The following is a 13,769-nucleotide window of genomic DNA, read 5'->3' as shown; positions in this document are numbered from 1 at the left end:
TATTTGACATGATCCAAACATTTATAAGTTCATTAGAAAGAGCATGTAGAAAATGGGAACGTTTCTTCCCATTTTTCCCGAATTTGCTTGATTTTGGTTCTACAAGACCTTAAAACCTTATAAATTACTTTTGCTTTGTTATTTATTTGCATAGAAAGTTATAACTATGTATATTTGACATGATTCAAGAATTTATAATTTCATTAGAAAGAGTATGTAGAAAATGGGAATGCTTCATACTATTTTGCCCGAATTCGCTTGATTTTGGGTCTACAAGACCTTAAAACCTTATGAATTGCTTTATTTTTGTTATTTCTTTTGTTAGGCAGTTATGAATACATATATTTGACATGACTCAAGCCTTTTCAAGTTCATTAGAAAGAGCATGTAGAAAATGGGAATGCTTCTTCCCATTTTGCCCGAAATTGCTTGATTTTGGTTCTACAAGACCTCAAAACCTTATAACTTGCTTTTGCTTTGTTATTTATTTGCTTAAGAAGTTATAAGAATGTATATATGGCATGATTCAAGAATTTATAATTTCATAAGAAAGAGCATGTAGAAAATGTGAACCCTTCATCCTATTTTGCCCGAATTTGCTTGATTTCGGTTCTACTAGACCTTAAATCCTTCTAACTTTCTTTGTCTTAGTGATTTATATGCTTAGGCAGTTACAAAAACATATATTTGACATGATTCAAGCCTTTATAAGCTCATTAGAAAGAGCATGTAGAAAATGGGAACGCTTCTTCCCATTTCGGCAAAATTTGCTTGATTTCGGTTCTACCAGACCTTAAAACCTTATAAATTGCTTTCTCTTTGTTATTTATTCTCTTAGGCAGTTACAAATACATATATTTGATATGATTCAAGACTTTATAATTTCATTAGAAGGAGCATGTAGAAAACGGGAACACTTCTTCCCATTTTGGCCGAATTTGTTTGATTTTTGTTCTACAACACCTTAAAACCTTAACCATACTCTTTTTGTGATTTCTTTTCTTAGAAAGTTATAAATACATATATTAGACATGAATCAAGCCTTTTCAAGTTCATTAGAAAGAGCGTGTAGAAAATAGGAACGCTTCTTCTCATTTTACCTGAATTTGCTTGATTTCGGTTCTACCAGACCATAAAATCTTATAACTTTGTTTTTGTGATTTCTATTCTTAGGCAGTTACAAATAAATAAATTTGACATGACTCAAGCATTTATAAGTTCATTAGAAAGAGCATGTAGAAAATGGGAACGCTTCTTACCATTTTACCTGGAAATGCTTGATTTTGGTTCTACAAGACCTTAAAACCTTATAACATCCTTTTTTTTGTGATTTATTTTGTTATGAAGTTATAAATACATATATTTGACATGACTTCAAGCCTTTTTATGTTCATTAGAAAGAGCATGTTGAAAATGGGAATGTTTTTTCCTATTTTGCTCGAATTTTAAAACCTTATAACTTGCTTTTTTTTTGTGATTTCTATGCTTAAGCAGTTATAAATACATATATTTGACATGATTTAAGCTTTTATAAGTTCATTAGAAAGAGCATGTAGAAAATGGGAACGCTTCTTCCTATTTGGGCCGAATTTGGTTGATTTTGGTTCTGCAAGACCTTAAATCCTTATAACATCCTTTGTTTTTGTGATTTCTTTTGTTAAGAAGTTATAAATATATATATTTGACATGACTCTAGCCTTTTCAAGTTCATTAGAAAGTGCATGTAGAAAATGAGAACGCTTCTTATTTTGCCTGAATTTGCTTGATTTCGGTTCTACCGGACCTTAAAACCTTATAAATTGCTTTCTCTTTGTTATTTATTTTCTTAGGCAGTTACAAATACATATGTTTGACATGATTCAAGCCCTTATAAGTTTATTAGAAGGAGCATGTAGAAAATGGGAACGCTTCTTCCCATTTTGGCAGAATTTGGTTGATTTTGGTTCTATAAGACCTTAAAACCATATACCATGCTTTTTTTTTGTGATTTCTTTTCTTAGGAATTTATAAATACATATATTAGACATGAATCAAGCCTTTTAAAGTTCATTAGAAAGAGCGTGTAGAAAATGGGAACGCTTCTTCTCATACGATGTTAATTGGTAACAATAATTTTCATTTTGATGACCTTAAATAGTTAAATGACCTAAAAGAATGGCATTCTTCTAAGTGCTTTACTTACTTTGTCTATGATTTTTGTATCATTTATTTTTTTACTGAAACAGCTATATAATGAGGGAGGATCGAGCATGGATGTATAAACGGTTAGAAGGAAAATTCCTTAGTCCTACCTTTGCTGAAAAGGTCAATGAATTTATTACATTTGCTACCACACAAGACAATGTCGTGATAGATGGTGTGATGAAATGTCCATGTGCACAGTGTCGAAATACTCCTTATCAAGATCTTGATACCATTAAGGAGCATCTCTATAGGCATGGTTTTTTGCCTAACTATTTCCAATGGGTTTTTCATGGTGAACTGCACTTCCAAAGATAATCCCAAAGTAGCAGCTCCATATCCACCGAGGATGCATTGAACCCATATAGAAACATGGTATAAGATGCCTTTGGACTAGAAGGTGGTTTAGAAAATATTGAAGAAGAGCCACATGCTAGTTACAAGAAGTTCTTTGACATGTTGAAGGCAGCGGAAGAGCCATTGTATGATGGCTACAAGTTGTCTGTATTGTCTACTTCTACAAGGATGGCAAACATCAAGTGCGAGTATAATATTCCACATAAAGCTATAGATGGTGTTGCTTCCTTAATGAAAGACATGGGCCTAGATGAAAACAAGATGACAAATAGTTTTTACAAGACTAAGAAATTGCTTGAAGGGCTAGAACTTCGGCACCAAAAGATTCATGTATGTCCAAATGGATGTATGTTATTTTGGAAGGAACACAAAGATCTAAAAGAATGTCTATATTGCAAAGGAAGTCGTTATAAGACTCTTAAAGAAAGTGGCAACAATTCTCCTCATAGTGCTCTTATTTACTTTCCTATAGGCCCGAGATTACAAAGATTATATGCAACAAGATTTACTGCGGAGAAGATTAGGTGGCATAAAGATAATCCTCGAGTTCATGGCCTTATGTCTCATCCAAGTGATGGAGAGGCGTGGAAACACCTAGATAAAGAGCACTCTTCTTTTGCTGCGGAGCCTAGAAATGTCCGACTAGGTCTTTGTACCGACGAATTTTCACCATTTGGAAAGACAGGAAGGCAATATTCTTGTTGGCCCGTCATTTTAACTACTTATAATCTTCCACCTGAATTGTGCATGAAGAAACCTTTTATGTTTCTAAGTTCAGGTCCGAAGAATCCTAAAGGGAATCTCGATGTGTACTTGCAACCTCTTATTGAATAATTAAAGCAATTATGGGAGGTTGGGTTACCGACTTACGACATCTCGCAATAACAAAATTTTCAATTGAAGGCTACATTGCTTTGGACTATTAGTGATTTTCCGGCTTAGGCATGCTTTTAGGATGGACCACGTCGGGTAGATTAGCTTGCCCATATTGTATAGAAAACACTAAGGCTTTCACTCTTAAAAATGGTGGAAAACAAAGTTGGTTTGATTGTCATCGTCAGTTTTTACCCCATGACCATAATTTTCGAAAATATAAGAGTGCTTTTTTTAAAGATAGAGTTGAGAATGATTCCCCACCACCACGAATGAGTGGTGAGGACATTTGGAATCAAGTATCTTTTATTTCCAAAAACTGTTAAGCAAATAAGGGGTGATGATGGAAAGTTCCACCATTGGACAAAGCAAAGCGTCTTTTGTTAGCTTCCATATTGGAGCAAGCTCTTGATACGCCACAATCTTGATGTCATGCACATTGAAAAAAATGTATTTGATAATGTGTTTTACGCTGTAATGGATGTTAAGGGTAAAACTAAAGACAATGTGAAAGCAAGAAGAGACTTGGGGGAGTATTGTAAACGACGAAAATTGGAGGCGCAAGATGTTATTAATAGTAAAAGGGAAAAACGGACTTTAAAACCGAATGCTCCTTGTGTGTTTCCTAAAGAGAAAAGGAAACTTATTTGTGAATGGGTGAAGAAATTAAAGTTTCCTATTGGATATGCTTCTAATTTAGGTAGATGCGTTGATTTAAAGGAGTGTAAGCTATTCGGTATGAAAAGTCATGATTATCATGTTTTTATGCAACGATTGCTACCAGCGGTATTTAAAGACTTGTTACCCTTAAATGTGTCGAATGTTATTACTGAGTTGAACTAACTTTTTAGAGATCTTTGCGCCACCACCTTAAAAATTACTGACATGGTGCGATTGGAAGAAAATATTCCTGAAATTATTTGCAAATTAGAGAGAATATTTCCGCCTGGTTTTTTTAATAGTAGGGAGCATCTTCCTATTCATTTGCCATATGAGCCAAAAATTGGTGGGCCGGTTCAATATAGGTGGATGTACTTTTTTGAGAGGTAATTATATAAAATTCATCTTTTACTTTCTTTTTTTTTTAAATTAATTTGAAGATACTTAGCATTTTTTATTACAGGTTTTTATACCATTTAAAGAGGAAAGTTGGTAATAAAGCGCGAGTGGAAGCCTCAATTTGTAATGCCTACCTACTCGAGGAGGTAACAAATTTTTGCTCCCTTTATTTTGAAGAAGAAGTAGACTCTAAGGTGAAGGATTTAGGATTGGGTGCACATGCTGAAAGTGAATTGAACAATAATCCTGACTTACCTGAGATGTTCTCTTCAACTTTTGGACATAGTTCGTCAGAAGGTCAATTTTATTACCTTGTTGAAAAAAATTACAAAGTTGCTCACCGATATGTTCTAAGTAATTGTGAAACTCTACAGCAATATGAAAGGTAAATTTCTATAAAAGTACCATAACATAGTGCTCGTAACATATCTATATGTTTACATACTAATATAATTAACAATTTGTTTGAAGAACAAATGATCAGAGAACATAGATGCCAAAGTTCAGATGAAGTTTGGATCAAATATGAAGACATATATCCTGATTGGTTCTAAGATTATGTAAGTCACTTATCTAATATAAAATACTAATTAAATATATGATTAACTAGTGTTTTTAGCATGTTAGTATATGATTGTAATGACATTTTGAACCTTTGATTAATATAGGTATTGGAAAAAGGCATAAAAAATGACATTGTTCACTCTTTAGCATTTGGACTACTAACAAGAGTTCGAAAATTTAATCACTATCACATCAATGGCTATCATTTTCATACTCTTTCTCATGGAAAAAACAAGTGTAATCCTCCGTATTTATAAATATATTATATATGAATTTTTATTTCATTTATAATATTTATGTGTGTTTTTCCGGGATTTAAGTTTTAAAGTTCCAAATTATTTTTGGGTTGATATTTGATTTTGTTCTAAAAAGATTTTTAATTGTCCATTCTACATTTATGCCATACATATTAGACAAAGCTAGTCCATTTCATTTATCTAATTGGCCCATTAATTTTATGAGGCCCAATCTTAAAACTAACCCTACACTACTCTCTTTCTTATAAATACCCCATACATCCCAAATTTTTTCCCCACACAAAAGGTTAGTCTTATTTTTCCTCTTTATTTTCTTTATTTTATTTTCTTTTTCCTTTTTCTTCCTTTCTTTTCCTTTTCTTTTTTTTTCTTTCTTTTCTTTTCCTCCTCCTTCCTACGTGAGCCATGCTCACTGCTTCCCCCAACTGCCATTGCTGCTGCTCTTGTTCATGGCTGCTGCCACCACCGGCGGGCCTCTCTATCGCCGCAACCTGGTCGTCGGCGCCTGCCACCGCAGCCACCTTTCCCCCTTCTTCCTCCTTTGTTTTCTTATATTTTGCTTCAAAATTATTACTTTTGTTTTGGGTTTTATTTTTATAGTATAAAGATTATATTTTAATTATCAAAATCATGTTTTTGATAGTTTAAATTATTAATTTCAGATTTATAATTGTTATTATAATTTTCAGATTTTATAATTATAAAACCTAGGGTTTTAATTTATTGAAATTGGGATTTTAGGGTTCTAATGACTAATTAATTTGGGGCTTTTGTTCCTAGTCAATTTCTGATGATTAATTACGCATAAAAACATGTTTTAAAGGAAGTTTTAAGGACTTTTAATGTAGATTATATTGTTGGAAATTTTTGTATGTATTAATTTGTGATTATGGGTTATTTTCTAGGAGGTGATTATTCCTTAGGAGACTTTTAAGTGATTAAAAGTGGCGCAAAGGATTGTTTACACGAGGTACGTACATGTCTACTTCATTGCAAGTAATGTCATGTTTAGGAACCAAAAAGAACGAACTTAGTTTCATGATTAGAGAACAATTGGATGGAAATTGTTTGGTTATATATTTAATTAATTCATGTATTTATGTTTATGAGGCATGTTTTGGTGAATTAAATATGCTTGAATGGAATTATGGATGCAAGTATGTTGAATTATATTAGATTATTGTTTGTATGGAATGTTGATACAAACATATTTCATTCGATTGGTTTGTTAACCACATTTGGATTATTAAAGGATTGGAATTGAATGGTTTAAGTGGAATTAATTTATTAATTATTCCACAATGTTATTTATTTATTTATTACTCAATCATGACTTGTTAGTATGTTAAGTAAAGGTGGATTATTAAGCAGAAATGGCTAGGTGGGTTGACTATGTTCAACAATTTTTGATAATTTGGAAGTTTCACTAGTAGAAAAATACAAAAGGGCACCGCTCAATGGCCACCAGTTTTCGAAACCGATGGCCTAAAAAGTGGGCGGGATTATATATATTTAAATTGCCACCGGTTCAAACCGAACCGGTGGCATAAATTGTAAAGACCACCGGTTTTGAACCGGTGGTTTTGTTAAAAAAAAAAACCGCGCCTCATTATAATGATAGCTTAGCCTTCTCTCTCTTCTCGTACTCTCTAACTCTCTCCTTTATTTTCTTTCTCTTGCTTCTTGATTTCTCCGTCTCCTCTCTCTTCTCTCTGGTCAAACCCTCCTTTCTCTCTCTTCACTTGCCTCCTCTTGCTCCATCTACCGCCGCCACTCTACTCTTTCTTTCTTTCACTTCTCTCTTGGCAGCGGTGGTGAATGTTACTTTACTCTTTCTTTCTTTGAGGATTTGAGGATGACAGCGTGGTGAATTTCAGGATTTGAGGATGACAGCGGTGATGAATGTTGTTGCCGCCATCGTAATTGCCAGATCTTTGCAGATGTGGTGGAATTCTTCACGAAGGTATGTGCTCTTCGATTTAAGATCTAGGGTTTCTGATTTTTATTTACTTTTTTTGTAATTAATGATGAACAATTAAAATGAATAGGGCGTTTGATTGAATTAGTTGGGGTTATGTTGTGATGAGGTTGATGAACATGTTGTTCTCTTCACGGCGCCAAGGTGATTATGGTGACGGTGGTCGCGATCCGCCAGCTAGCCCACTCCATCTCTCTATCTCTTCTCGAGTCCTATGCTTAAATCCGAGAATAAGGTACTTGTATTTGTAATTTTTTCGATTGTTTTCGATTTCTTTTTGTTTTTTTTTTGCTGAATTGTGTTTTTAGGGTTAGGATCTGGTTCAGATCGGGCTTGAATTAATTGAAATTCTGATTTTTTTTTTGGTTTGAATTGATTTGGAATTGATTAGGTTGTTGATGTTGCTGCGTTAAGACGAATACATTTCTTTTACAGATCCAATCAAATTATGCAACAAAACCAACTCTTGTCCAACAATGCTACACTACATGCTGCTTCTAGCGAAGCAACTGTTGCAGATTATGTTGCTCAAGCTCTGGCAGATTATTACCTTCACCAGAGTGGAAATATAAATAAACCGGAGGATGCTCAGAAGCCTGCTACAAATCATCTGCCTCCAACTCTATTGCTTGTGCTTCAGCATCTGGAGAAGGCTAGCCTTCTATCATATGCTGGTGAGAAAACATGTGGCTCTTGGCTGTTGAGTGGCGAAGGTGATGGAAATGAATTAAGATCTCATCAACAAAAGGCTGCGAGTCAGCACTGGAATTTAGTTACTCTATTTTGCCAGATGCACCAGATTCCTTTGAGCATTGTGTACCTTGCTTTCTTAGCAAGAGACAATGACTGGGTATGTGTGCTGTAGTTGCTTGTTAATAGAAAAATAGAGGTTGAAAGATGTAGAGTTATCTCAGAATGGGAAGCAAGGAGCAAGGTGGTTTTTCTTTAATGATTGCTAAATTTTGTTATTGTTTCATTAGGTTGGATTTCTCTCAGAGGCGCAGGTTGGTGGATATCCATTTGATTTGGTGATTCAAGCACTAGTGGAAAAAAGGCCATCCGTAACGGGCAAAAAGGGCCCATCCGTAACGGGCAGCGTCCGTTACGTATGCGGCCGTTACGGATGGCCATTATTATTCGTAACGGGCACCGTCCGTTACGAATAACTACTTATTCGTAACGGGCGTTTAAAGTGCCCGTTACGAATAATGGGTTATTCGTAACGGGCGTATCAGGTGCCCGTTACGATTAACCCGTTATTCGTAACGGGCGTTTCAGGTGCCCGTTACGATTAACCCGTTATTCGTAACGGGCTTTTATTTTGCCCGTTACGAATAACGGGTTATTCGTAACGGGCATTATATCTGCCCGTTACGAATAGTGTTTGATGCAATTTAAAAAAAATCCAGCACGTGCTAGCACATGCTGGATCATTTTATCAAATAATGAGATAATTTCTTTTTTTTTACACAAGTATAATACACAGATTATTTATTTATTACACAAGTATAAAACACAAATAATTTTTTTATTACACATTTAATATACTATAAGCAAAAATATATTCATTATCACTGCAAAATACATCGACTTGCTCATATAATAAGACTAATAAAAGAGCAAAAACAAATCATAATTATAATAAAAACAAGTTTTATCCCGACATTTGTGGTCTGAGACGTTGAGTCTTAAGCTCCCTTGTGTAGATATTATATGCTCCACCTACATTCAATAATTTCAAAAAACCAAAATTAACATAATTGAAAAAAAATAATATCAAAATCCACAAGATCATTGAATCATAATTGAATTAGCCGGTTAAAAAAAAAATCAAAATGAACAGGAGTTATTATTTGAACACTAATGATAGTCAAAGAGACTTTATTTAAGCAAGAAATAATAAAGAATATTATTTTTATCAAAATGATTGATTCACAAAAATTAACCTAGCACCACAGTTTTCAGAATTCGAAAAACAATCACAACATAATTTCTGCTCAAACTACTTAGATCGAATCAAATCATACACTACTAATCAACAGATCTATGCTACAACTTAAACAGCCGTCATTATTCACCATTTTAAGCAAAATGAACTCAAATAAAAGACAGCCTCCTTAAAAAAAACATTAACTTTAAAATTAAGAAGAAATACGAGTCAAACATCAAGGTTTCCCAAGTCTAATAAATACGGAATTAACAACAATATAATTTCCTCAATCTCCGCCACAGAAAATTCCCAAGTAAGATCTCTCATTAGTACCTTCCCTCACCATCAATCAGGACCAGTCAGGGAGCCAATGCTAAACATCTAAAACCTAATCGCTTCCCTGTTTTTATACATATAGTCATACACACGACAATGCTAATCCTACACTATAATCAATTATTACATAATAGGCTAAAATTTAATCAAATCATCACAACATGAACAGATCATACATTCTCACAACTTCAATCTACCAGAAAACCTTCAACAAGGTGAAAACAATAACAAATTTACAACAATTTACCATAAATCAATAATCACATAAGCTGCCAAAAATTGAACCTCAATCAAACAAGATCATAAAATTCTACAACCTTAATTACATCAACATCAACAGATCATATATTTCCATAACCTTAATCAAACAGAATACCAAAAACAAGACAGATAACACAACAAATTCACAACAAAAATCGCAAAATTAAAAAATCGATGAAAATCAATAAAAATTCAAATAAAATTCAATATACCTCGCCGAAGATATAATTAAACTCAAAAGTATTAGATGCAACCCACCTTAAATTGATAGCCAAAGCAGAATTTGATCAACCAGAATTTAAGCCACTCCGTATTTAAAATGGTGAAGCCACCCTCATTTTACATGCATTAACTCTTCATCTTCTCTTTCGCTTACTCATTTGGTAAAGTCAAGGATGCAGTATCCATTAATGGCGGCTTGGTTAAGAAATTATCTTCCAATTATACTACTCGCAATCAATTTCAGCAATTGCGTCATTCAATTTGGGTCTGTTACTGCTCAACTTATTCCTCAACACGAAGGTATGATTATTCATTACTCATACAATTTGCGTCATTCAATTTGGGAATACAATTCAATGATCGTGAAGATCTTATGCTATAAAGTAATTTCAATCAAAGACACGAGACAAACTGATTGAAAATCAAATAAATCAACAAGATCTGACAGTTTAAAGGCTCAGAATCACAGAACTACGAATTAAATAGGTCAGATCCGAAAACTCACCATCTCCGATGACTAATATGCTTCTGATTGCATACGATCTAAAGTATTTCGCCTCCAGAAATTGAAGAGCACAACAAATCCAGCATCATCACCGCCATAGCAGAGTGAATCGGATTTGAGAGATCATCCATTGACGGAACACGAAGAAATTATACTCAAAACGTAGATCATCGAACGATCTGTTCGAATCAATTGAAAGAAATTCATGAATCAGATCTCAATTACGTAGATCTGAGAAATTCAGAGTTGCAAAGTTTTTTGAGAGGAGAGAGAAAATATGAGAAGATGATAAGATTGAATGAATGACAAAGTTGTGAGGCGGAAGAGGGGAAATTTATTGAAGAGGGAGGGAAAGAACGGCTGAGATTAGATCTAGGGCTATGGAATGGACGGTTAGATGGATGCTGACGTATTTAAGTGTAATATAGTATTCGTAACGGGCAATATAGTGTCCGTTACGAATACTTACTTATTCGTAACGGGCAATATAGTGTCCGTTACGAATACTTACTTATTCGTAACGGACACTACTTTGCCCGTTACGAATAAGTAAGTATTCGTAACGGACACTATATTGCCCGTTACGAATATCTTAATTGTAACGGGCAAAGCTTTGCCCGTTACAAATAGCCTGTTACGAATGAGAAATTTTCCACTAGTGAAGTGGTAAGGGATATATAACTTTCTTGCATAATTGGATCAGATTTCTCTCTCTTTTTTATAATGATATCTCAAGTTAGAAAATTTTAATGTCTGATTTTTTACTTCTTTAATATGTACCATAATATTTATTTATTTACTTTTGTCATTTTAGGCTGCTAAAGAGTTTACTGATCCACGTCTTAGGACTCACATATTGACAGTCTTGAGAGGCATGCAGTGGAGGAAGAAGAATGCCTTGCCTTCTAATTCAGATTCTCCAAAAGGAAGGAATGAATCTTCCCATCCCGATCAAACTTTATTTATATGAGCTGAACTTTTTCAAATATTAGCTTAATGTGAAAAACAAAAAGAATCAGGAAAGTCACTTCTTTTGAAGGCAAAGGAGTTGAGCTGGTCTTTGTTGGCTGTGGTTGCTTCATGTTTTCCTGATGTTGCTCCACTATCTTGCTTAACATTCTGGCTGGAAATTACAGCTGCAAGGTAATTATTGACTCTTTGTTTATGCAATAATGCATTATGTTGTGATGATCCTCTTTGTTATTGTTGTTATTGTGTTTGGTTGTTTATGTGAAAATATATTCTAATAATTTCGTGTTAGAAAATTGAAAAAATAGTATGTGCACATTAATTATGTTTTTGACTGGTGATATAGTTGTTGGAGCATCAAATCTTAGAATGCTAGTGCTAGTCGGTGTTACATAATTATTTACAATGCTTTGTTGGGAGCAATTATAATAAGTTTTATCATCATTATGTCTCAGAACATGAATTTTCAGTATGATACTATAGGTCTCAGAACTCTTAGAACATGTTTATCTGTTAATCTACAAACATGTTTAGTTGTTTACTGATTTTTGACTGCATGTAAGATTGATTTTTGAAGGAGAAGTTTTCTTTGTATGCTAAAACTTTATTCTTTTCTTTTCTTTTTTCTTGATTAAATTGATTATATATATATATATATATATATATATATATATATATATATATATATATATATATATATATATATATATATATATATATATATATATATATATATATATATATATATATATATATATATATATATATATATATATATATATATATATATATATATATATATATATATGTATTTGGGTTAAAAAATAAATAAATAAATAAAATAAAAAAAAAGCCTATCTTAACTAGAGAAGATACTAAGATGTACATTACGTTCACCTTAGGAGAAAAAAAAAATACTCGGCTTTTTTCTTGTTTCAATTGATTATACATATATATATATAGCTTTGGTAACATTAATTATTGTTGCGTTTTGTGGTGGTTTTTAAGTATTAATTGTACTATAATGTTCACGAATTTGCTGCTATAATTGCTGTAGTTGTTCAGTGGGTTTACAACCTCATTTGGTCTTTATTTAGTTTGTTTTTGTGCCTCATATGGTATAGCATCATGTTAGATATATCTCTATGTTAAATTATCATGTTTTGGGTAAGTTTCAATATGATTATGAGCCTAAACCTAAGCAAAAGTGCTGCTGTCAGGTTAATTAGTGAACTATGTGAATTGAATGGTTTTAACTGATTTATTTCATAATTTTTATGCCTAATCTTGTGCCTATCATGACCTATTATGTTTTTAGAGTATGTATGTTTATGGGTTAAGGTTGATTATGGATTTAAGGTTGGTTGTAAGCAATTTTGTTATGCGATATGCTGCTGTAATCTTACTAGGGGCTGCTATTATTAAGAATAGAAGATGCTTAATTATGCCTTTAAAGGCTTTAATAATTGGCGGTGACTAATTTTTAAGAGAATAGATGTAAGGCATGAAAAGAATGATTTCTTGGTCAAATAACTTAGCCAGCTAGTGTGTTCATGTGAAATCATAATTTATTAGATGTATAATAGATATCTCTTCTTCTTCTTTTTTTCTTTACTTTGGCTGGTTGAAGGGGATGTCTGAAATGATAATTGACATTTTAGTATCTTGGTACTCACTTTAATTTGAACTTAAGAGGAGGTCAATGCCTTCATTTGAGAGCTAGGCATGTGAAGGGACACAAAAAGAGATTAGGAAAGGTAGGCGAGTGATTGTGAATCGAATTGTTTTTGTTTTTATTAAATCAGGTGTGCTTTATTCAGAGAAGTTATTTTCTCATTTTGAGCTCCTTATACTCAGCTGAAACTTTTTAGTCACCCATTTTAATTGAAAAAGTTATTTTGCATCTGGTATCTCAGGTTTTGAAGTCTTGGCTTTTCCTTGCAATCAATTTCTCAAGCAAGAACCTGGGACAAGTGAAGATGCTGCAAATTTTGCTTGTACCAGATTTAGTGCTGAATATCCCATTTTTCAGAAGGTAAGTTCGTATTTTTTTTGCTGGAATTTTGATTTTTGTGGAATGTATACTTGTCCTCATTGAGCATTCCTTAGTTTATAATTAATTTTGTGCAGATTGGTATTGATGTATGTGTGGCCTGTTGTATGCTAAGTAATAATATACCTTTAACACATGTCTGTTATGGATTTCTTTTGAAGTATTCTTTTCTTCTTTTTTTTTTGCCTCTATTTGTGGTCTTTTTAATCCGACTGAGATACATG

At 33.1% G+C, this 13,769-nt stretch overlaps 1 long non-coding RNA gene across 1 annotated transcript; it reads right to left on the bottom strand.

Annotated features, from left to right (window-relative positions):
- Window positions 1–8,778: 8,778 nt before the first annotated feature.
- LOC145605301 (uncharacterized) lies at window positions 8,779–10,817 on the bottom strand. The gene is made up of 2 exons (XR_014105031.1): window positions 10,524–10,817; window positions 8,779–8,991 (listed from the first exon to the last, which is right to left on the bottom strand). It is a non-coding gene; the product is annotated as an uncharacterized LOC145605301 (long non-coding RNA).
- Between the last annotated feature and the right edge of the window lie 2,952 nt (window positions 10,818–13,769).

The sequence above is a fragment of the Chenopodium album genome, chromosome 22 (genome assembly GCF_948465745.1).
Source record: "Chenopodium album chromosome 22, dcCheAlbu1.1, whole genome shotgun sequence".
NCBI lineage: Eukaryota > Viridiplantae > Streptophyta > Magnoliopsida > Caryophyllales > Amaranthaceae > Chenopodium > Chenopodium album.
Note: the sequence above shows the minus strand (reverse complement) of the source record. Positions and strands in the feature narration are given on the sequence as shown.